This window comes from Adiantum capillus-veneris, chromosome 29, assembly GCF_014529385.1.
Source record: "Adiantum capillus-veneris isolate H3 chromosome 29, ASM1452938v2, whole genome shotgun sequence".
NCBI classification, from domain to species: Eukaryota; Viridiplantae; Streptophyta; class Polypodiopsida; order Polypodiales; family Pteridaceae; genus Adiantum; species Adiantum capillus-veneris.
The window spans coordinates 27,228,793-27,255,655 of NC_140959.1; the positions used below are offsets into that span (position 1 = coordinate 27,228,793).

At 38.8% G+C, this 26,863-nt stretch overlaps 1 pseudogene; it reads right to left on the minus strand.

Moving 5' to 3' along the window:
* Positions 1-1,609: 1,609 nt before the first annotated feature.
* Positions 1,610-26,863, minus strand: part of LOC147418940 (uncharacterized) — a 35,393-nt pseudogene continuing 10,139 nt past the window's right edge.

Genomic DNA, 26,863 nt, shown 5'->3' on the forward strand with positions numbered 1-26,863 from the left:
GTATTTACAATCTGGAAGTGCCATTGCACCCCGGCTTCTGAAACTAGAATAACTACTCATTACAAATGACGTTTATAGCCATAATCCGCAGCATTTCATAACTCGCAAAAGATAAGACTTTGGTACGAAACTTGAGTTATGTTGTGTTGTTGACCCAACGGTCAACAAACTCTTTTCAATGCACTTGAAAATCATTGGATACCTTTGACAATAACCAAAGGATCTTGGATTTTAATGCAATCAAGAAAGCGAGAGAGGCAAAGTACAAATGAACTTTTGTCATCTTGGAAGGCAAGGGAGAAGGATTTTCATGTCAATGACAACATGAAATTAGTGAAAGAAGTTCTTGTTCAACTTGTTTATATGTATAGAGAGCTTACAATTTTGAATGGCCAATGGACCCTCCATTAAATAGACCAAACTGTAAGTTATAAAGCATAAGTTTTTATTAATGTGGTTTTTTTAAATTTTATTATTATTTTATTTATTTGTTTTTTAGATGTCTATCTTTGAAGAATGGCAATCAATGGATTGTATAATAGGAGTAATCAATGTCTACCATGCTTTCATTGGTAGTCAATAGTATCAAGGAAGAACAAATTGACAAGTTGCAGTGCTAGGTGTTTTCTTTTATGATAGTTTCTTTCATGTCGGTATTGATCTTTCTTCTGGAACACTAGAAAGGCTTTTTTTACCCGATTTTATAAGTTCAGATTGGCCCTTGCCAACCAGTGACATAAGCGAGGCATTTTGCTTGAAGCTATTTAATGAAGTGCAAAAAGGGTTGAAGCCCTAATGTAGCAAGTAGGCCTGTGAAAACCAAAGTGAGCATGCCAATCCATGTATTTGTGGATTGTTTTGCCACAAGTGAATGTCCCCCAATAACTCTTAAAAATACCATGCTTGTGTGTAAGAATGTAGACCAGGACGCACTACTTGAGTTTTTAGACAAAGGATGGGATTTTTGTCATTCTAATGGAGTTGACTGCAATGTGGATGCATCAAGTGTAAACATGAAATACATGATAAAAAGTCAAAACTTTATCATGACATTTTACTATTAGAGATCTCATAGAGTGAACGGTGTTCCTTTGATATTGGATCAAAGACCTTCAAAATATGCAAGAAAATCCTTTGGTGCACATTGATGTGTGGATGAATGAAGAAATTCAAACCACTCTATCTATTGGTGGAGAGTGCAATCTTCTACAACTTCGACAAGATTTGATAAATCAAGATGAAGTTGATCTTCCCCAAGAATTTGATAAATCAAGATGAAGTTGATCTTCCCCAAGATTTTTTATTTCAAAATTCAATCGTAGACAAATAAGCAGTTTCATCATAATGACAGATTTACATAAAACATAAAGATTTTTTACTAACATAATTCTTTATCTTGACAGGTATCCAAGAGAAGAGAGAAGTTTATGAAGTGCAAGGACATACATTTAAATGTAGTCTTATATTATCACTTAGGTACAAAAATTCAAATACAAAGAAGTTAAAGACAAGGTCTTAATCTAAAGCAAGCTTTTTTAATTCAAAAAGTACTCCAAATACATTTATTGTGTTTCAATACATTGTCATTTTCAATCTCTTTTTGGTCCTTTCATAAGGGGCTTACTACTGATGGTTCTGGCATTGGCAACTTCTTTATGTCTCCGTCTTCAACAAATTCTTCTACATGAGGGTCAATCGGAAAATCTTTGCGATGGTGATTCTTCTGTGAGACGATCTTTATCTTGAAATCATTCCATCTCTCTGAGAAACTTTGATAGTTCATCATATGTGGCTCCTCTTCTATCAAACTCTAGCTTTTCCTTTGAGCAAGCTTTGCAATTACTCCAACTATTTGCATTGAAATTATCTATCATGCTTTCAATTTTCTCCATGCGAAAGTGTGCTACATCAAGCTCTGTGTATGTTGTAATAGAAAGCTACAACAAAAAATCAATTTTGTGATTCAAAGTAGCTATATTATTTGTGCATTAAGTGTTACAGAGAAATAGATTGTAAGATCCCCAATTTTTGTGGTCTCTTCTAAAAGTAAGAAAAATAGCTTTCAATATCTATTTTGCCATATTTTTACTTAAGATGCTTGATTGATAGTATTGGAAGGTTCTAAAGTAAAAAGCAAGGTTGTTTCCATATTCCAGTAGGTTAGCCGTACGTTTGGTGCAGTTTTGAAAAAATCCGATATTTTTAGTTTTTTCATACTTTTTATGGTTTTAGGTGCTTTTTTGCAAAAAGTAAGGTCAAATCCTTAATCTACGTGTTCCAGGGAAGCTATGGTTCAGTTTTGTAAAAATCTGCTTTTTGAATGCTTTTCACGCTATTTATAGCTTTTCACGATTTTTAGTGCTTTTTAGTGAAAAGCGGGTCGGCTTTCTTATTCCAGTGGTGGACGAGGGGAACCCGTGGTTCAAATTTTAAAAAATTGTTTTTTGAACTTTTTACGCAATTTTTAGCTTTTCGTGCTTTTCGATGTTTTTAAAAAGCAATGTGCTTTTTATGATGACCTAAATGTAAAAATATTAATTTTAGTCTCCGTCAGATTTTAAAATGATCACCCAGAGCAAAAACGGGACCAGATGGGATTTTTACAGGAATTATTTTTATAAAAAGCGGTACCATAAATACGTCGGGGCAGTACATGCAAGTCATAATCATGTTGAGACATTACGGTGTGGCATAATCTAGCTACGGTTTCCATTAGTTGGCCATATACTGCTCAGATGGCGAATTTCGCTATAAAAATTGAATGGTAAGTGGGAGAGTTGACCACCAAAAGCCAAGCCTTGTTTTTAAAAAAGTCCCAAAAGTTTTGGAGCTATTCCTAGCAGAAGAGGTAGCACTACCTTTAGCTTGGGCATCACTCTGAGCAGCTGCAAAACCTATAAATTGGCATAGAGTGCTTAGTTTTCAGTGCCGTCTATTGCATCTACTACCGCAAGGCTATACATATCTATTATACGGAGTGGTGTAAGCTCTTCATCACCATGCTCTATAAGCTTTTCTCTCTTGGAAAGAAGAAGAAGAAGAACAAGGAGAAGGATATTCTCTCTCTACTTGCTTATTATCTTCTCTCTCATTTCACGGTGTACGCGCTCTCCAGAAGCTTTCATGGAAGGTACCTCTACGTAGCTCTCATCACGCTCTCTTACAGCAAAGCAATAACCTTTCGAAAGCCCCTACTCGATTCTAAAGCATGGTGAGAAGCTCTAAATTCCATAGCCATCATCTCTCTCTCTCTCTCTCTCTCTCTCTCTCTCTCTCTCTCTCTCTCTCTCTCTATGTCGTTTTTCTGAGTAGTCACCCTCTCGGTAATTGTTTTTTCGCATACGATTTGCATGTATGGATCAACTGAGTACATATTAAAGTTTTCCCATGATTATTTCATCATGTTTAACACGCTGATTTATGCTTATGATGCGTTTATGATCACGTGCTGCATAAAAAGCGCTTTTTGTTTCACGTCATAGAGACGGTAGGAACACTATTTTGGTCATAAATCACAAACCATTATGAATCAGCCCAAACCCTTTATACCATAGATAAAACACACCATTTACAACATTTTATCTCTTTGGTGTCATGTTAAAAACATGCACGAGCTAGGAGATATGGCCAAAAAATAGCTTGCTACCTGCTGCACAACCAATTTTTTTGACTCCAGGCTCCTTGGAGAACCACTATATAGATTCACCGAATGGGAAAACCCACTTAACTAATTGAAAATATTGATGAAACTTGATATAAATGAATTTAGGTCTCCGTTATCACTCTGGGAATGCGAGTTATTAATTGTTCTATAACCGGTTTTACCTACACGGATAGGGGTGCTACTAAGAGGAGGTACCATATGACGTCGTGAGTTAACCGAGCTGTTTTTATATGTTTTATGGTTTGTTTTGGTGAGTTTATTTCAATTATTAGATGGCCGTAAATTTATGTGGGAGTATATGGTTAAACATCCCGAACCGCATAGGCAGATATGAATCAAGTGGCTTTCTTTTGGGGTTACCGCTTGTTGTGTGAGTACCATATGGTCAAAGTGGTGTTATAGAGTGATAGTCTATTATGGATCTGAACTTGATGCATTGGTTTGAGGTCAAATACTTTCATTTGCATGTTTTGCATGCTCCCAAAAATGTCAAAAAATTATTTTTTGCATATGCGTGAAGTTATGGTTTATGGTTGACATAAAGGTCGGAGCTGTTTTGCATCATGCTGCTTGTGGTGTTGGAATGTTATCATATTATGTATGGGAACTCATGGATCGTTGTGGATGCCTCATATGCATGGTTATGACTGCTTTCCACCTTTCTAGGTCAAAACTAGCTCTATGTGCTAGAAAGGTGAAGTGTAGATATGATGCATCAACTTTCCATGGTTGGATGTTGTCAAAATTGGATTTTTATATCATGATTAGTTGCTGGTCGGACTCTTTTTATGCATGAAAGAATCACATCTTAAGGGTCACATGTACGTGGACCGCGATTGATTGCAGGGGGATGTGTCAAACTTCAAGCGTGGGAGTTGGTTCAGTGTGATTTATGTTTAAGGGCTGAGATTCCCTCATGGATTATGGTTGAAATTTTATGGTGGAAGCCGGTGTGGCTTATGGTTTTTTAATAGATTTGTTTATACTGTGGAAATGCTGCCAAATTTTTTGCAGCCATGTTATGTTCTAAAGTGGTTATGCAGGATTGGTCGTGCCTCAACCAAGTAGGGTGGAGTGCTCACCCGTGTGATGTGATTGGATTATGGTTTATGGTTTTTGATTGAATTATGAAGTGATTTGGATGGTTTATGACAGACGTATAAGGGTAGAGACCCTGTACAGTCTAGCTGCTTGGAAAAGATTGTTTGTGAATCTGGGAAGTGATATTGTGATTGGACTCATGTGTTATGTTTCTCATGGAAGTGTTGCCATAAGACTAGGATCACCTACATTGCTTAGCCTTAGACTAAAGGGTCGTTGACCTGGGGCTTTGCTGGATTGGGGTGTTGCCTAGGTCTTCTTCTTTTTGTTAGGCTCATCTACACGATTAGTGCGTCGGGGGTTGAATGACCTACACGGCTAACATGTTGGGGATCTTGCCTTGGCTTTGCCTAAACACCCGGTGCTGGGCATCGCAGAGGCGTGGTGCCTATACTGGTATGGTTAGTGTTGACACCCTACCACCTGCTGGTACTTGGGATCCTTTCAGAGCTCGGGTTCATGGAGGGAGGCGAAGCGGAACCTCAGCCTATGTCTGGCTTACGTAGGTTGGAGTTGTTCAGGCTCGCTCCTGGCGAAGTGAAATTCTCTCTGTCGTAGTAGAGCGGAAGTGGATGGGTGGACCGGTCGATCCCTACACAGGGTCCGGTTCTCTACTAGTTATTTTGTCATAAAATTTTTGATGTTATGGTATACCCAGATTTTATCATTGTATTAATACATGGTTGCCTGTTTCATTTAGACGAGGCATTTAAAGATTCTTTGTTGTCGTCCTCTCTCTCTCTCTGTCTCTCTCTCTCTCTTCTCTCTTCTCGCAACACGGTGTACACATATATTCACCCTACACAATGTTATATTTTTCTTGAGTACGCTTTCATTCGTAACACCCATTCAGGGGTAGCACTAGTCGCTAGGTACCTCTGGATGCACTCCGACTCATGGCCTAAACTCCATGCTTGGTGGGGCGTTGAGAACTACTCCCCTATGCAAATGCTTCCGCAACTCTGATGTATATTGAAAATCGTAAAAAAGTGTAAATTGTATATTTTGTGCACAGACCCCCGGGAAGGGCTTGATACTAGTTGGGTTCATTATGCATTGTGCACGCATTCATGCATGCTGTTTGAGAAAGGATATTGTATTCATGATGCATCTATAATTAACATTGGTTGGTGGCACTTGTTTGACTTGTCTTCTTGAGTGGAAGTGTTTGGTTTGAGTTATGGTAAGGTGGTTGAATTGTTCAACAATGGCGATGTAATTTTATTTTAATGTTTTTTTTGTAGTAACAAATGGCTCCTAGAGTGGCGTCTGAATGCTTTACCCAAGGAAATGAGGTCTTGACCATAGTATTCAACAATATGGCGACACGATTGTCAAGGGATGAACGGAAACTCTTTTACTTAAGAATCGGGACCAAAGTCTTTGGCATACTAGGAAGCACAACTTGTTGGAAGAGTGTTGATCGTATTTACCTTACCCGCCACCATGAATTCTTCCGTCAATTCTTCATCTATATTGACGATAGTCCAAGAGATTGGTTTGCCAACCTCAAACTACTTCAACTCAGAATATGGCTAGGTCTAAAAGACATGTTCTACTACTTGGTGATGCGTTCTCGAATGTTAAGGATTGCTGAAGTCACTAAGAAGTTTGAAGCTCTTACAACTGTCATAGGAAAAGAGAAGTTGGAAGATAACTACAGACCACGTTGTCGCGTGGGAGGTTTGAGAGAATACTCTGTCATGAGAGTTAAAAGAATATTTAGAGAATTAGCTCCATGACACCCATAATATTGTAATGAAATCATAAAGATCAAATTTTGATGAATAAAAGAAGCACAGACTTAGTCTTGGTTCACAAATGTACTAAGTTTTCTCTCTCCTTGTCTTGTTTTAGATGGATCTTCTTAATTGTCTAGATGAACTCCAAAGTGATTTTGCACAAAGAATCTTTTTCAATTATGCGGTTGGATTTAGTCTCCATTGGGGAATTGAAGTGGTTCGAGTTTCAAAGGGGACTAGAGATTACCTTGTACCCAACACTTACGTAGCATGGGAGTTATATGTTGAAGCTCAGCATAAACATCGAACACAAGTGCCTGATAGGTTCATGACCAACCCACAGCTTTGGGTGAAGGAAAAGATCCAAGAAGGCAATGTTAAAGTGCAAGGATATGTTCTTTGCCTTAACTTATGCTCTCTTTTGAACATACCAAGTCGTGAACTTATACTTAGTAAGAAGGCCCTTATGATAAACCAAAGATACGATTTTTGTGAGAAGATCATAATCAGAGTATGAAAGAAGTCAAATGGTGGCAACCAATTCTATTATGTACCCCATGATTGGTTCAATAGAGTCTATGGACCTATTCTCAAATACAACCCTCACAATGTTACCATTACCTTTGATGATTACGAGAAACCAAGGTGCATTGGTGACTTTGCCCGAGCACAATCAATAGCAGTGAACTCGAGTAGATACTTCTACAAAAATAATGTAAGTGAACGACATGCTCATGTAAACTGCTTTAATGGATTAAATCACCCAAGGATGTATCATGGGGGGAAGAATGGTACAAAGAAAAAGACGTACTTTTAGTGCACAATTTGAAGTGTTGAACTTTGATACCCGAGATGTGAACAAGTATAAGGGTAGAACCACAATTATAGGAACCAAGAATTGGTTCATAGGACCCTTTCGTATTTATGTATCTCCCTAGAAACACTATGTACCTTTTTGGTCTTTTGCGGTTATAAAAATTTGATTTTGATATAACACATATTGTTTTGAGGATATAATATTTGAGTTTGAATCTTGGTTTTCATCGTTCTAACTAACATGAGTGATGCGGTGTGTGTGTAGATGACTCATCATTTACCTCGAGGAATATGGGCGGATTGCTTGTGACTACCATGCATAATGGGGAATAGAAGAAAAGGTTGATGTCTACGGATTTCATTGTACCAAATACCTTCAAAGCTTGGTATCATCATGCTGCATGGAACCCCGAGTTTAGACCCCCTGAGCATAAACCCTTGCATGTTGGGAGTATCTAGTGGATACAATCTAAGTTGGAAATGGAGATTGTTGTCACTAATCAAATACTGTACATAAATGCTTATGGAATTACCCTAAGACCGTCAAAGGAAACGTGGATGTCCAGAAACATACTTCCTTTAGTAATGGCCACGAGATGCTTTGACATTGTTATGTTTAATGTATGGGGCCGACAATGCGAAAACAATGACTGACATTCCTTTAGCACGATACCTTGGAAGTTATTCTTTGAATTATTTGAGAAGTCACTAATCTACAATCCTCACAATGTAAAAATTTTGTACAATACCTACAGTGACCTCAGTCCCTTGCAAATTGTGCAAATATTCACAGCTCAGTGGGATGGGACACACCGAATGTGGTTCCAAAGGAATCTGCTTTCTTCGATGACTACTTGAATCATAGGAAGGCGATTATTTACATTGAAATGGGGGTACCTGTAACAAACAAATTTCTTACTCAAGAATGGTATGACTCACAGGCCAACGAAGAGATGTTCTAGCCAAAGATCATAAAGAATTATTGGAATCAACCATCAGACATACTCAAGGAATGGGACAACTATATTCCATTGGTGGAAGAATGTCACAATGAATATTGCCGAGTGCATTATGTTAGAGCCACTAGGATTTATTACAAACTTTTGAGACACCTTGTAGACTTTCAAAAACCCAAAGTTTTGTGATATAGAAATTGGATTGATTTATTCATTATTCTTTCTCCTATTTTCTTCTCATCTTATCTTTAAACATCTATTCTATTTGATTTAAGGACTTCGAGTGGAATATAATATTTTACTAAGTGGGACCTTGGTTGATATGGTGCAGTAAGTTACCATGCCTCCTAGAGGAAATGTGACTGCTGCTAACACAAATGCACCTATTGTTCCTCAGCACACCATCATCGATAGAGACATCAATGCTATGCTTCGCAAGTCTCAACTTGGGAATTTTAAGCGGCAAAGATAAAGATATAGGCAAAGTTCTTGAAGGTTGGATTGAGCCATGGATGACTACTTTGATTTGGCTCATTTGTGAGCAGTAAACAAAGCTATCATCGCTAAGTTCAAACTAGAGAAAATAGACATGCGTTGGTGGAGAGACCATTGCACAGAGAACAATGTTGATCCTAATGCTGCAATTTGAGATTATCTTAAGACCCAACTTAAGAAGAACTATCAAAACAAGGTCTATCATTCAGACCGTATGAATGAGTTTCTTGATTGTACTCAAGGAGCCAGAGATCTAGAATCATACTATCAACATTTCTTAACCCTTGTCAAGTATGCTCCAACAGGGATGACTCAAGAGGTCAAAGTAACTCAATTCGTGTCAGGGCTACATAATCCTATGAGGACTAGACTTCAGAGTCTTTGTCTTACCAATTTTGTAGATGTCCTTGATGTAGGAAAACCCATTGAAATAGAGTTATCTACTACCGGGAAGAGGAAACTAGAACCTGTTCCAGTTCGTGAAATCAAAAGACCTTGTCCCGAGGAGGAAGATCTGGGACTCCACAGCAAAGAAGGGAGAATTTATTACGTATGAAAGCTAGACAGGATCATTTATGCTACACTTGTCTTGATCCTGGTCATCAATCTAGGGATTGTCCCTTTAACAATTCAAGATTCACAGGATTGATGGACAATTATGAACATAGAAACTTCATCGAAATTGAAATTTTACAAACTTTAGACCAGACCATCGATAGTTCAGAGGAACTTCAATCAACAAAACTTTAACCAAAACCAGAGACAACCTCCAATCTAGGGGAATTTTAGACCAGACAATCCATCTTTTGTTCAAAATGGACCACCTGTCAACAATAAAAACAATGGGAATGTTAACCGTCAACTTTGTCCAGGAGGAGGAGGAAATCAAAGACCTCAAGGAAGACCTCAAGCTAGTAGAGCTCAAGGGCCTAGAGGTGAAGGAAATGAGGCAAACACGTATGTTCATGCTGCAATTGAACATCGGGGAGTAAATGAACAATTTTTAATAATTCAAACCCTAGTAGAGTATCAAGATAACCATTTTACCTTATTGATTGATTCACGGAGTATACATTCTTTCATATCTCCTAAGTGCATCAGGAACCTCATTTTTCATGAACACCCTGATATAGACCTTACAGTAGAATTAGCTACGGGTAGGAAGGTTAGATCTTTTACTTCAGCGGGTAACTTGAATTTTGTTTTGGATGGTCATACTACTTCTACAAACTTCAGAGTCTTCTCATCGGAATCTACGATGGAATCCTAGGAATGGATTGTCTTAAAGCCAATGATGCTCACATACATTGTAAAGATGCTTCATTGACTTTTCAAAATGATCAAAACTCTAGAGTTACAGTTACTAGGAAACAGGGAAAGCTTCAGCTCAGACTAGTGAACTTTACCAAACTTATGAAGAGTCATAGGAAAAATGAAAGAGTTTACGTAGTAAAGCGTAACCCTAAAGAGAAGAAGATAGATTCACCTAAACCCGAATGGATAACAGAATTTGATGATGTATTTCTTGAGGAACTTTCTCAGTTACCACCCAAGCGTGATGTTGATCATGCAATAGAGCTTACTCCAAGAGCTCTACCAGTTGCTCGTAGGCCTTACAAAATGTCAGTACCTAAATCTGCGGAACTCAAGGAGCAATTAAGTCAATGTCTTGAACAAGGATTCATTTGACCCAGCGTTTCTCCATGGAGTAGTCCGGTTCTCTTTAACCAAAAGAAGGATGGTACTCTACATCTTTGTATTGATTATCATGGATTGAACCAGGTAACAGTCAAGAATAAGTATGCAATACCAAGGATTGATGAACTGCTTGAGCGATTACATGGAGCTTCTATCTTTAGAAAGATTGATCTTAAGTCAAGGTATTACCAAATCCGAATCAAGGAGGAGGACATACCAAAGACCGAATTTAATACTCGTTTTGGACATTATGAATTTAGAGTTATGCTTTTGGACTTACTAATGCTCTTGCAACTTTTAATCATCTTATGATTGACGTGTTTTGAGAGCATCTTGATGATTTTTCTCTTGTCTTCTTTGATGATATCCAGGTTTAGTCAAGAAACAGGGAAGAACACGAACAATATGTGTGGCGAGTACTTGAACTTCTCCATCAAAATCAACTTTATGCCAAACGTAGCAAATGCATCTGCTTCATTGACAAGGTGGAATATTTGGGATTTATTGTATCCAAAGATGGTGTTTCTACTGACCCAAGTAAGATTGAATCTATTATAGCTTGGCCTACACCGAAATCAGTACGAGAAGTACATGGCTTTCTTGGTTTAACAGGATAGTATTGCTAAGATTGTATCTCCATTTACTAATATGCTTAAGAAGGCTAAAGTATTTACTTGGAATGAACGTGCTCAAGCTAGTTTTGAGAAACTCAAAGAAGCTTTGGTGAATGCTCCAAAACTACAGCTTCCAGACTTCTCAAAGACATTCATTGTACTCACTGATGCAAGTGGACAAGCAATTGGTGGTGTTGTGTCTCAAGAAGTAGCTTATGAATCTCGTAAGTTACGTATACATGAGTTGAATCATCCTACACATGACTTGGAATTATTGGCCGTTGTTTATGCTCTTAAAGTATGGCGACGTTATCTTCTTGGAAGGAGATTTGAACTATATACCGACCATAAAAGCCTAAAGTAGATCTATACCCAACCTGATCTTAATATGCGGCAATAAAGATGGATAAATTTGTTATGCGTATATAATTTTGAAATCGAATATAAACGTGGGAAGAAAAATCTTGTGGCCAATGCCTTAAGCAGGAAGAGTACTGTAGCGGTTGTCACAACCTCTACTACTTCTTTAATTGAACTTATTCGAGAAGGTATGACTGATGACCCATATTACATAAAAATCCAGTACTTGATGAACTTAAATAATCGCATAGAGAAGCAAGAGAGGCAAATCAAAGGATTTCACGTTGAAGGTGATGACCTTTACTTCAGTAACCATCTTTGTATTCCAAATCAAGGTGGAATCAAACTTCAGATATTATAGGAAGCTCATGATATATATACCTATAGCAGGACATCCATGATACATTAAGACTTACTTTGCTGTAAGAAAGAGTTTCGTTTGGCCAAGACTAAAGCGTGATGTGTTGAAGTATGCTACAAGATGTTGAACATGTCAACGTATTAAAGCTGAACAAATTCGATACCCCGGTAAGCTTCAACGTATTGATGCTCCACAAATGAAGTGGCAATGCATATCCATGGATTTTATTACAGGACTTCCTACATCTCTAGGATATGACTCTATTTTTGTGGTTGTTGATAGACTTACAAAAATAACCCATTTGTTTCCAGTCAAGACAACATTTACGACTAAGGATATAGCTTAAGTCTTCATGAAAGGTGTTTTCATGTATCAAAGTTTCCCTCGATGAATAATTTCTGATCGTGATGCGAAGTTCACCTCTAATTTTTGGAAAGCCTTATTCTCAGCTATAGGAACCCAGTTAGCCTTTAGTACTGCTTATCATCCTCAAACTGATGGACAGACAGAAAGAACAAATCAAATCATTGAAGACATGTTAAGAGATTATTGTATGCATGAGCAGAGTAAATGAACTAGATATTTGTATGGTTGAATTTGCGTATAATTCTTCATTCCAACACTCAATTGGAATGTCTCCTTTTCAAGCATTGTATGGACAAGAGTGTCTTAATCCACTCAAATGGACAAACCTTCTCATACGAATTCAAGCATCCAAAAAAATGTTGGATGAAATGCAAACACAAACGGATCTTATACGGTGGAATATTAAGACTGCTCAAGATAGACAAAAGAGTTATGCTGATCCAAAACGATCTGCCAGGCTCTTTGAAGAAGAGAATATGGTATTTTTGAGGGTGAAACCCAAATGTAGTTCTTTATCAATGGGTAAGTGTAAGAAGCTAAGTGACAGATATTGTGGACCTTTTGTAATCACAGAGCGGATTAATGATCAAGTTTACAAACTCTTGTTACCACCACACATAAAGGTACATGATGTTTTTCACGTCAGCTTACTCAAGAAGTATGTACCTGATCCACAACATATTCTTGATGATTCTCTATTATCTACATCTACTGATGAAACTTTTGAAGTATATCCCAAAGCAATACTTTAGAGTAGAACCAAGCCTCTACGTAATCGAACCATTATTGAACACCTTGTTAAATAGTCAACGTATCCTCCGGAAGATGCCACTTGGGAACGTGATGATGTAATGAGATTAAATTATCCAGACTTCATGTCGAGGTGAGGACACCTTGAAATTTTCAAGTGTAGGAGGATGTAAGGTCCCCAATTTTTGGGTCTCTTCTAAAAATAAGGAAAATACCTTTCAATATTTATTTTACCAAATTTACTTAAGATGCTTGATTGATAGTATTGGAAGGTTCTAAAGTAAAAAGCAAGGTCGTTTCCATATTCCAGTAGGTTAGACAGCCGTTTGGTGCAGTTTTGGAAAAATCAGCTATTTTTAGTTTTTTCATGCTTTTTATGCTTTTAGGTGCTTTTTTGCAAAAACAAGGTCGGATCCTAATATACGTGATCCAAGGAAGCTATCGTTCAGTTTTGTAAAAATTTGCTTTTTGAGTGCTTTTCATGCTATTTAAAGCTTTTCATGATTTTTAGTGCTTTTTAGCGAAAAGCGGGTCCCCTTTCTTATTCCAGTGGACGAGAGAAACCTGTGGTTCAATTTTAGAAATTTTTGTTTTTTTTTGTTTTTAATGTTGTTTTTAGATTTTCGTGCTTTTTGAAGTTTTTGAAAAGCAATGTTCTTTTTATGATGACCCAAATGTAAAAATATTAATTTTAGTCTCCATCGGATTTGAAAATGATCACCCGAAGTAAAAACGGGACCAGACGGGATTTTTATGGGAATTATTTTTTAAAAAGCGGTACCATAAATACGTCGAGGCAGTACATACAAGTCATAATCATGTTGGGACACTATGGTGTGGCATAGTTTAGCTACGGTTTCCATTAGTTGGCAAGATACTGCTCAAATGGCAAATTTCGATGTTAAAATTGAATGGTAAGTGGGAGAGTTGACTACCAAAAGCCAAGCCTTGTTTTTAGAAAAGTCCCAAAAGCTGTGGAGCTATTCCTAGCAGAAGAGGTGTTGGGACACTATGGTGTGGCATAGTTTAGCTACGGTTTCCATTAGTTGGCCAGATACTGCTCAGATGGCAAATTTTGATGTTAAAATTGAATGGTAAGTGGGAGAGTTGACTACCAAAAGCCAAGCCTTGTTTTTAGAAAAGTCCCAAAAGCTATGGAGCTATTCCTAGCAGAAGAGGTAGCACTACCTTCAGCTTGGGCATCACTTTGAGCAGTTGCAGAACCTATAAATTAGCATAGAGTGCTCAGTTTTCAGTGCCATTTGTTGCATCTACTACCGCAAGGCTATACATATCTATTATACGGAGTGGTGTAAGCTCTCCATCACCATCTCCATAAGCTCTTCTCTCTTGGGAAGAAGAAGAAGAAGAAGAAGAAGAAGAAGGATACTCTCTCTCTACTTGTTTATTATCTTCTCTCTCCTTTCATAGTGTACGCGCTCTCTGGAAGCTTTTGAGGCGGATACCTCTACGTAACTCTCATCACCGCTCTCTTGCGGCAAAGCAAGAAGCCTTTTGACATCCCCTAATCAATTCTAAATCATGGTGAGAAGCTCTAAACTCCATAGCCATCATCTCTCTCTCTCTCTCTCTCTCTCTCTCTCTCTCTATCTCTCTCTCTATCTCTATCTCGTTTTTCCAAGTAGTCACCCTCTCGGTGATTGTTTTTCCGCATATGAGTGTATGTATGGATCAACCGAGTACATAAAAAGTTTCTCATGATTATTTTATCACGTTTAACACGCTGATTTATGCATGTGAATCATTTATGATCACGTGCGTGCATAAAAAGTGCTTTTTTTTTCACGTCATAGAGACGGTAGGAACACTGTTTTGGTCATAAATCACAAACCATTATGAATCAGCCCGAACTCTTTATACCAGAGATAAAAAACACCATTTATAACATTTTCTCTCTTTGGTGTCATGTGAAAAACACGCACAAGCTAAGAGATATGGTAAAAAAACAACTTACTGCCCACTGCACCGCTTTTTTTGACTCTAGGCTCCTTGGAGAACCACTATATAGATTCACCGGATGGGCAAACCCACTTAACCAATTGAAAAGCTTCATGAAACTTGATGATAAATGAATTTAGGTCTCCTTTATCACTTCGGAAATGCGACTTACTAATTGTTCTATAACCAGTTTTACCTACACGTATCGGGGTGCTACCAGGGGGTACCATATGAGGTCGTGAGTTGACCGAGCTAATATTGTATGTTTTATAGTTTGTTTTGGTGAGTTGATTTCAATTATTAGATGGCCATAAACTTATGTGGGAGTATATGGTTAAACATTACAAACCGCATAGGCAGATATGAATAAAGTGGCTTTCTTTTGGGGTTACCATTTGTTGTGTGAGTACCATATGGTCGAAGTGGTATGATAGAATGATAGTCTATATTATGGAGCTCAACTTGATGCATTGATTTGAGAGCTCAACTTGATGCATTGATTTGAGGTCAAATACTTTTATTTGCATGTTTTGCATGCTCCCGAAAATGTCAAAAAATTATTTTTTGCATATGCGTGAAGTTATGGTTTATGGTTGACTTAAAGGTCGGAGTTGTTTTGCATCATGCGGCTTGTGGTGTTGGAATGTTATCATATGATGTATGGGAACTCAAGGATTGATGTGGATGCCTCATATGCATGGTTATGACTGCTTTCCACCTTTCTAGGTCAAAATTAACTTTATGTGCTAGAAAGGTGAAGTACAGATGTGATGTATCAACTTTCCATGGTTGGATGTTGTCAAAATTGGATTTTTATATCATGATTAGTTGCTGGTCGAACTCTTTTTATGCATGAAAGAATCACATCTTAAGGGTCACATGTGTGTGGACCGCGATTGATTGCAGGGGGATGTGTCAAACTCCAAGCGTGGGAGTTGGTTCAGTGTGATTTATGGTTAATGGCTGAGATTCCCTCATGGATTATGGTTGAAATTTGATGGTGGAAGCCGGTGTGGCTTATGGTTTTTTTCTCTGGCTTTGGTTATGTTGCGGAAATGCTGCCATTTTTACAGCCACGTTATGTTCTAAAGCGATTATGCAGGATTGGTCGTGCCTCACCCAAGTAGGGTGGAGTGCTCACCCATGTAATGTGATTGGATTATGGTTCATGGTTTTGGATTGCATCATGAAGTGATTTGGAGTTTATGGAAGACGTATAAGGGTAGAAACCCTGTACAATCTAGCTGCTTGGAAAAGATTGTTTGTGTATATGGGAAGTGATATTGTGATTGGACTCATGTGTTATGTTTCTCATGGCAGCGTCGCTACAAGACTAAGATCACTTACATTTCTTAGCCTTAGACTAGACTTGGGGCTTTGCTGGATGGGGGGTGTTGCATAGGTCTTCTTCTTTTTGTTAGGCTCATCTACATGATTAGTGTGTCGGGGGTTGAATTACCTACACGGCTAACGCTTTGGGGATTTTACTTCGCTTTGCCTAAACACCCGGTGCTGGGCATCGTAGAGACATGGTGCCTAAACTGGTATGGTTGGTGTTGGTACCCTACCACCTGTTGGTACTTGGGATCCTTTCAGAGCTCGGGTTCATGGAGGGAGGCAAAGCGGCGCCTTAGCCTATGTCTGGCTCACGTAGGTTGGAGGTGTTCTGGCTCGCTCCCGGTGAAGTGAAATTCTCTCTGTCCATAGTAGAGCAGAAGTGGATTGGTGGACCAGTCGATCCCTACACAGGGTCCGGTGCTCTACTAGTTATTTTTTCATAAACGATTTGATGTTATGGTATACCCAAATTTTATCATTGCATTAATACATGGTTGCCTGTTTCTTTTAGATGGGGCATTTAAAGATTCTCTGTTGTCATTCTCTCATGTCTCTGTACACTCTATTTCACTCTCCACTATATTCTCTCTCTCTCTCTCTCTCTCTCTCTCTCTCTCTCTCTCTCTCTCTCTCTCTCTCTCTCTCTTCCCACAACGCGGTGTACACATATATTCACCCTCCACAATGTTATATTTTTCTTGAGTACTCTTTCATTCATAACACTTATTCAGGGGTAGCACTAGTCACTAGGTACCTCTGGATGCACTCCGGCTCATGGCCTAAACTCCATGCTTGGTCGTGTGCTGAGAACTCCTCCCCTATGCAAATGCTTTCGCAACCCTGATGCATATTGAAAATTGTATAAAGTCTAAATTGTATATTTTGTGCACAGACCCCCGGGGAGGGGTATCTCTCATAGACCTGAGAGGTCTCGCTTTTGTAAACATGATCCAACATGGCTTTGGAATTGTACAATAAATACCATCCACACTTATGATTGTCCTTTTGTTGTGGTACCTGTCAACCAAAATAAATCATAAGACAAAAGAAGCTTACAAAAATAACAAGAGCTTAGTACAAGAAGGAGAACTCAAACCTAAATCTTTTGATGTATAACCTCTTTAACAATATTTCCCAAAGCATGGAAGCTTTCAATGGTTGCAAGTAAGATGTTGACACAACTATTGAAATAGTTTATAATACTTCAAATAATTTTGCTTAATACTATTTGTAATGACTTTAAATTTCTTACCCTTTGATATCCAAGTGTGTTGTTTTGTCAATAGAATTCAAATACAGAACTACTTTTTCTTGTATGTCTAGCATGACAAGACTCCAATGGTTCCTATAAAAGAGATGAAAAAAAAACATCACAATTTACAATACTTGTTGTAGTACACAACAATGATTTACCTTGAGATATATGGAAAATTCTGAATGGATTCTGGAACATTGGGGAGGAGCAACGCTCGGCACGGGGTTGGAACACTGTGCAAGAGTGTCGGGACCAGCCATATGTAAGAGGTGAGGCCACGTGTCATGGGGGGAGGGGGCGGAATCCCTCCCCCTCTTATAATAGTATAGATACATATTATCTAACTCAATTTGTTTTCATCTCAGCCTCTCTGTCACTCTCCCAATCTCTTTGTTTGAAGTTGCTAAATGATATTAGTCAATTTTTGTTAGATATTTTGTAAAAAACATTCAATAAAACATCTAAAGACAAAAAAAAAAAAGAGAAAGAGAGGAAAATCGAGGTGGATATGCTTGAAGGCATGAAGTGCACCTATGCCAGTCACACAAAGAAGCAATAACATGTTTTTATGTCTCTTCATGTGTTTGTGTATATCTTTTGATTGTGGAGTGTCCATAGGTCACCAACAATTTAGATTTACAAAGGGGATAGTGCCATGAACGGCTTCCTTACAATTGGATGGGAGATAACTCTAAGTGTTGTGTAATTGGGGAGAAATTGGTGTTCAGATACTATATTGTGAAGCAAAGCCTATCAACGGTCTTTCCCTATAGAAGTGGAATGTAACAATGGGGGAATGGGAGGCACTTGACTTTGATGTTGCTGCTAGAGAAACCGTTGACCTTCAAAGATGTGTCCATGATGATGCGGTGCATAATATTTTTATGAATAAAAACTGGCACCTTCACCATCTTCACGAGTATCTCAGTCTGAGATATACATTGCCCAAGCAATACCTCTTTGTTGGTTGTCAATTTCAAGGTTATTTGTTCTTGAAAATAAAAGATCTTTCATTGTTATGAGGACACTGTGCTCCCACGATGTATTTCTATAAAGCTTATAACTCATGCAAACTTTTCTTCAATTAATAAATATGGTGTTTTGAATCTCATCTCTGAGCATATTTGTTCATTTTCAAGTTGTTCAAGAGCATTTTAGTTTTTGTCAAGTTTTTGACTGAAAAGTTCAACTTCATTGATTGGGAATGCCAATGCCTTCACTCTTGGTGTCATTTGTTGTTTTGTCATGTGCTTTATTTACAAATTTTACTTTTAGTCAATTTTGAAGGTTTTAAAAGAAGTTTTTAAAGTGACTTTGGGTATATATGTCACTTTTTAGGATTTTAAAGCTCATTTCCACTTTCACAAACCTCTAGCTTTAAGATCTCTTAGCATCTTCCTCACAAATGAACCCATAGCAACATCTTGTGATGCACTCCTCCCACAACTAGAATAGGTTGGCCTTGCAGATCAAGCACATTTCCTTGTGAGTGTGTTCAAGGGATCTATGAACATGCGGGCCACTGCCAACCTACATGCAAAGGCCTTCCAAAGATTTCTTGATTTTGTGGAGCAGCACATGGAAGAATATGCCATTGTGTTTGAGGGATACTACATGGTGTGCTTGCCAGTGGATTTCCTCAAACACATCTATGTGGATGAGAAGTACTTTTGAATTTGCCTATTGAGATTTATCAAAGGGATCACCAAATGAGACTAAATGATAGAGAATGAGGATGACCTCATAGACTTGGACATGGGGTGTATATGCACCCAATTCATAGCTTGGAACATGGTTCTGCTTTTACTTGCGATTGAGGGCATGTAGAAGGGAAAATTAAAGGAAAAGGTCAGCAATAAATACTTTGAAACCATTGTGGGGGAGTCAAATGAAGTTGTTGAAGAGGTTAACAAGTAGATGGAAGCATCCATGGCACTCATACTCTTACAAGAGGCCAGGTCCACCAAGGAGGAAGATCAGATGATAGATGGAGATGAAGTGTTGGAGAAAGTCTCCGACTTTCAATTATGCACTTTCCATGCAGTGATGGTGGAGGATTATCAATTTTGATTCCTTGATGACGCTACTAAGACACTTCCAATTACTACTTTCCATGCAGTGGTGGTGGAGGATCATCAATTTTTGTTCCTTGATGACACTGCTAAGACACTTACACTCAAAGAAGACGAGTCACTTTTAGTGCTTCTATGTAGACATGAAAGATCTGAGTGAAAAGGTAGAGCCAGTCAAATTTGAAATTGAACTTTGAAGACCAAAGTCTCTTAGTAAGACTCTCCTACCTCCCAAATGAAAATGAACAAAATTTTGTGCAGACGGTGGCAAGCACCTAGTGGAGATAAAATCATGTGCCTCTTTTCATGAAAGTGTTCTTGAAAGCACTTTCCACTCATACAAACCACTCATTCCAATGGGTGGAGATGATCGCTCCAGCATCAACCTTCCAAGGAAGTCTCTTGAAGAAATGGATGAGGATATTGAGGTAAACATTTTTACACCTAAATGGTTTTCAATTCTTTTCTTACAATTAGTGGTAATGTCTTGTAAAATATTTGTAGGCCGCATACCACGTTGGTAAGTTTATAATGCGAGTTGGAGGTTCTTGCAACATGCCTGCCAGTAGGGATAGCTCCTTGTGGCACTACCTGAGCCACCTGGGACCATCCATTCTTTGAGCTGTGTACACAGAGTTCTCAAAGCATGGTTCTATGGAGCTACTCAAATGCAAAGCATTGAGTGCCATCCTTATCAATGATCCCCTCACTCTTAATGAAAATAAATATATATTAGTGGACCACAAGGCTAACCTATATGCATTTATAGGCAAGCACCTTGGGTCAGTAATATCCCAATGTGCCTTAAGTCTAGATCAAGGTAACAAACCCTAAAGATCTTGTAAGAAACCTTGGCATTAGGCCTGCCATTCACTTGTATCCACAAATGTAATTTGCTAAAAGATAAACCATCCATGATGTAATAATAGAGAAAAAATTGGTCTTTTGTATTGTCTTTTTAATTCATTTTGTAATGTATATTTTAGGTGTGTCCATTTTGTCTGTACTGAGAGGCGGAAGTGAAAAATAGACCCAATGGTCTCTACACCAAGACTATGCACAATGGCCTCATCATGGGAGGTACACAATAGGGGCACCACCTAGCAAGATATGCGGCTAGGACGCATACATATACACAATGAAAAATTCCATGGAAAACAATTTCAAGATCCACGCCCAAATGTGGAAAGGGGTGGTCAGAGAATAAGGTGAGAGGAGTGGTGAGTGAGTGAGAATGGGCTTGCTACTCGTGCATGTAGTAAGGAAGATAATGAGGTCAGGGAAACATGCAAGTATGCTCACTTCTCATACAAGAGGTGGCGAATCCGCACACCTCAAGATGCAAGTAGCAAGATGATAGAAATATGAGAGGGAGAGAGAGTGTGTGTGTATGGTGGCGAATCTGCACACCTTAACATAAGCAAAAAATAAAAATAAAAAAAATTGGCAAGGAACAAGCATATACCATACTCACAATGAAATGTATCCAAAGCGACACAAGGTATGGCACCAAGATGGAGTGTGTAGATTGCTTGCAAGATGAATACAATAGGTAGCGTATGGCAAGAAGATGAGAAGGGAACAAGATCGTAGGAGGCATAATGGAGAGATGGGAGTTGATGGCGAAGAATATCATGAGTGTGTCCATCCTTCTTCTTCTTGAAATTGTGCCTTCAACCCTTAATTACAAGTGGTGTGGAGGTATGGTGCTCATTTTTTGTGCATGGTGATGGTGATGGTGATGGTGTTGTGATTATATGATTAGGGTTCATGCTACAAGCATGTAGCACAAGGGTGTGTATCGATAGGTATGTGTGTGTGTGTGTGTATCCCCCCCCCTTAAGTGAGCTCTCATGGCATCCTTATATAGGGAAGGAGGGGAGGATTTAGCAATATTTCTAATTGAGGTGAGTGTCCCACTCTGGTGACTAGGAACATGGGGTGCATGTGACAGTGGCTCCCATCTTGTCTCCTCGTTATTTAAAATACCAGAGTCAATAGAGAGAGAAGAAGAGAGAATGTGGATAGGATGTAGAGGATAGGAGATGTTTACAATAGTCTAGCTTTGGCTAGACTTAAGCTTATTAGGGAGAGAAGAGAGAGGTAAGAAATTTACAAGAGAGGTTGTCGAAGGTGGATAGTTGTTGATGAGGATGGATCCTCCAAAAATGGTGATAGAATCACTCTAGACTTGCCAAGACCTCATTAAAAGAGCCTTGTCTATTGTAATCATGCTTGAAGACTTGTAGAACCATAGCCATTCTAGAGGGAAGAAAACTGGGGATGGCCTGTGTCACCATTATACGAGAAAACTGGGGTCCACCACAAAAATCATAGCTCTGCATTCATAACTCCAAAAATTCTGAAAAAATTTGAGTTAAAAGTTGAGCTCACAAGCTACAACTTTCATGTTGAACACTTATTCAGATTCGGGATTCTTCTCTATGCAAAATTCAGCCAAATAATGTATTATTTGTGGCTGCAAAGGTCTTTTGGTGGTCCCCTTTAAGTGGACTTCTCTCTTGCCTTCAAGTGTAAGCTCCTTCATGTGTATGAAAACATGACCTAGAGTGTTGAAAAGATTGGCAATCATCTAGATGGAGGTATTATTGAAATTTGAAAGTGGGGTTGAGGTTTGAAAATGAAAACTAGTGAATAAAAAAATTTGGTAGGGTGGAATAATATATATACATGAAAAATATATTAGAAAATACTAAATATATATAATGTAATTTAGAATATATATATTTAATGCTTAAGGTCAAAAGAGAGATCAACAAAGAAAGCTTACTTATTTATGCTACATCGTGATTGATTAGCATAAGTCTTATTTATTTAATAAAGACTAAAACATTTGTGAAAAAGGGAAGAAAAATCAAAAGTAACTTATATAATAGGAAATATTTTTTGGTAAAAGGGCAAAAAAATATATGGGGGGTTCCCATGCATGGAAAAGCTTGCCTCAGTACAACTTTCATTAAAGCAACACACGGGCAAAAAGATTCCATAAAGACCCTTGAATGTATGATCATAGCGTCCAAATGGCTAGGGAGGCACCGTCGGACAAAACTTTATCAAAAGAAGGCCATGAGGGGACCGAGTGAAGGTTGTGGGTGGCCCATGGTGCACACGGCACCGAATTATATGAAAAGATTGCAAATCTCAAAAGAGAGGTTATATGGGAATAATTTGATTCTTATGGAGGCAACCCATGTTTTTCAAGTTGATTGCAAGGGGCTAAATCTTTTTCTTTTAGAGTGACCCGCTTTGCATGCAGCATACAAGAAATTCCATCCTCGAGAACAATTGCACAAAAATATCCTCCAAGGCATCCTGTAGGGCCAATAAGCCAACATGTTGTATCTTGGTTACTTATATAATGTATTCTTTGATAATCTCTCTCATCACTCAAGAGAAGGCCACTTTTGTAATGATCATCTTGTGCTCCTTTGATGTTTTTTGATCTCCCATAGAGCCGCCATTCCTGGCCTCCATCACCGTTTCTTTTTTGTTGTTGGTAGCAATGGAGGAGATGGTTGCCTCCGCTCCTTTTCGGCATATTGCTCTTCGGGTGTCAGCTTGTCTTTCTTCTTCTTGGCACATTTTTTTTCTTGTTGAGAGAGAGAGAGAGAGAGAGAGAGAGAGAGAGAGAGAGAGAGAGAGAGAGAGAGAGAGAAATGAAATGTTATATTAACATCTTCAAAAGGCCAAAATGACCTATGAGACCAGAGCGTTACAATGTGGTGGATCTGATACAAAGTCAAAGTAACGAAATGAAATGACAAAATGATAAAATATAAATACTATGAAAACCTAAGCTGGTAGGTGTGAAGTAAGCAGCTAGCCACGATAGCTAAATCACAAGTCACTAGAGATCCAGCATTGGTCACTGGCGGATCTCATCAATCTCCTCCATGGTCAGCAGTATGACCGGGCGTCATGGGGGCCAAAGTGATCCGAATCCTCGGAGATGTAGCCTCCGTCAATGCTGTGTTGTCCTCCGCAGTCATGGGCATCTAGATCTCCCCAACTCAGTCACTCGATTGATCAATGTGCCTCTGGTGTGTGGTGACAAGATCTGCTGTGGTAGTAGCTCCTCCGAGTGTCCAGTGTCTGCTCTAAAGAAGTTTGTGATGTGTCTCTGAGATTGGCTGGCCTCTCCTCTCATCAAGCTCTCTCTATGTCTGCAGTGCATCTCTAGCAGAAACAAACCGATGCATCTTTGATCCTTGTACCTCATGACTTTGGAGAGTGGTCCAAAGCCCTCTCTGAACAAGCAGTGGAAGTGGCCTCATATCTTGTAGTAGACAGGGTAATGGCATGTGTAGTGTAACTCTGTCTCAGGATCCATGTCACACATGAGGTATGTCCTGGCTGTTGGGGTTATGAGTCCTTATTCTTTTATGTAGAATGAATGGTCATTGTTAGTTCCCAGTTAGTCTCCATCTGCCCAACACTCAGGCTCGGCACATTGGGCTTTATCACCCCCAACAATAGTGTTAGGGTTACGAGTCCTTATTCTTTTATGTAGAATGAATGGTCAGTGTTAGTTCCCGGCGTAGTCTCTGGCCGCCCAACACTCAGGCGTGGCACATTGGGCTTTATCACCCCAACACCTCCCACTTAAAGGACAATGTGCCTTTAAGCTGGGGTGACAATGTATTTATACATACAATACAGGTAGACAATGACCATGAATCATCTACCCAATTCCCATGAGTGCCCGACAATGTGCAAACCTCTCTGAAGGTAAGCCCTTTGTGAGCAAATTAGCAGGATTCTCAGTGGTGTGAATCTTGGCAAGCTACAATCGCTTGTCCTACGCACCTCACAAATGAAGTGATACTTCACATCCACATGCTTTGTCTTTGCATGAAACACTGGATTTTTTACCAATTGTATAGCACTTTGGCTATCACAATGTAAGATAGGCATCTCAACATTGATTCCCAAGTCTCTCACCAGCTGACCAAGCCATATATCTTCCTTGCAAGCTTCTGAAGCTGCAACATATTCAGCCTCTGTAGTAGACAAGGTAACACAATCTTGCAAACGAGATCGCCTTGAAACTGCACCTCCAATGAATTTAAAAACATAGCATGAAGTGGACCTTCTCTTGTCCAAGTCTCCTGCATAATATGTATCTGTGTAACCCATTACACATGCTTCCTTTCTTCCACAGCAAATGCACATGTCTTTTGTACCATCCAAATATCACATAACCCCCTTTCACTACCTCCCAACATTTCTTGCCTATATTTGACATATATCTGCTAACAACTCCCACTGCAAAAGCAATATCAGATCATGTAGCAATCATAGCATGCATCAAACTCCCAACTGTAGATGAATAAGGCACTTGTGCCATTTCATCCTTTTCCTCTTCAGACTTAGGGCAATCATTTTTAGAAAGTCTCACATATGGAGGCAATGGAGTACTCAATGCCTTCCCCTTCTCCATATTGAAACGCTTGAGCACTTTAACAATGTACTCAAATTGAGACAAATAGACCAATTTCTTGCATCTATCTCGCTTAATGTGCATGCCAAGGATATGGCTTGCTTCACCCATGTCTTTCATTTTCAAAGTTTGGATGTAACTCTAACTTCAAGGCTGGAATCTTATCCCTGCATTTCCTGGCAATTAACATATCATCCACATAAAGGACCAAAATTAGCAAACTACCATCTTTAGCTCACTTAGTGTAGAGGCAATGGTCCATATCGCTATGTTCATAGCCTTGAGAGAACATGAACGAGTAGAATTTACGATACCACTCCCTTGATGACTGTTTTAAACCGTAAAGAGTCTTTTCTAATTGACACACCAAGTCTTCATTGCCCTGCTCAACAAAACCTTCTGGCTGCTGCATATAAACTTCTTCTTAAAGATCACCATGCAAGAACGCCGTCTTGACATCCATTTGGTCAAGTTCCATGCCATCTTTAGCAACCAATGCAAGTACACACTGCAGAGTAGTCATCTTGACAACCGGAGAAAAGATATCATCAAACTCAATACCCTACTGCTGCTTAAATCCTTTAGCAACAAGTCGTGCCTTGTACTTGGGTTTATTATCATGAGGTGTATTTTTTGCTTGTACACCCATTTGCATGGTAATGCCTTTTTACCTTTAGGCAACCAAACCAACTTCCAAGTTTGATTCTTATGCAACGAGTCCATTTCTGATTGCATAGCTATCTCCCACTTTGCCTTGTCATCCATTGACATGGCTTCCTTATAGCAGGAAGGCTTCCCGCAATTTGTCAATATAATGTAGTCCAATGAGGGAGTAAATCTATCAGGAGGCCTTGAAACTCTTGTAGACCTTCTAATAACTGCTTGAGTGTGGATTTTGCTCATGGTTTTGAGCATGTTTATGGCATGTATGGTTATTATGGTTAGCCAAATACTGCCAATTCTCTGCCCGATTGTTCTTGCAAGTTTATTTGTTTATGTGCATGGTTTGCAATCGGTTTTGATTGCATTTGGCACTCAGTGGTTGCTTTGCCATAGTGTTTTGGCATCACATTGTGAGAGTGTTTGCTTACCAGATTACGTCATTCGACATACATGTGGTAATCTCTTCAGGAGGGAGATTATTGATGATAATTGTTGATGATAGTTTCATCAATTACCACATAGTTCTCTTGGATTAGAGTGAGTTTTTTGGCATCATTTGAGCGGTTTTGCTTACTTGTTCGTTACATTGATTGCCATATTTGTTGACACTTCTCTTAGACAGCTTATGCCAGCTTATGTTGTATTATGAAAGTACTTGGTGTATGAGTTAGCCAAGATTTGGCTATTGTCAGTTGATCGATTTGTGCTTGGTCTTGTCACAGGTTATTGCCATGGATTTGGCATGTACGTCATTGTTAGGGTTTGTGCTTTTCCATACAAAGTTTGATGATTCAAACTTTCGACGAAGAAGGAAACGTGTATATAGTCGTGCTAAATCCTTTTATTATGGACAAGTGGGGATCAACATGCACCAAAGAGAAAGTTGACAAAGAGCCTGAAGAGAAGCCACCAATGCTGGACATTCCAAATTCCAAGCTTAGGTGAGTAAATGTGGCTACATTTTTCAACACCAATAACACCCACGTGGGCTTATACAAGTATGAAAACGGAGAGCAAATGCTCTGCTATAGATGTGAGGAGCCCAATTTGAGGGAGTTAACTGAGCAAAAATGCTTTTATGTGTTTACATTTGAGGTTGAGAGAGATATGCAAATAATCATGTTGGAAATGTATGGTCGGAAGTATTCTTTAGTGAGTTGTAATGAGCTTGAGGGCTATACGTACTTTGGGG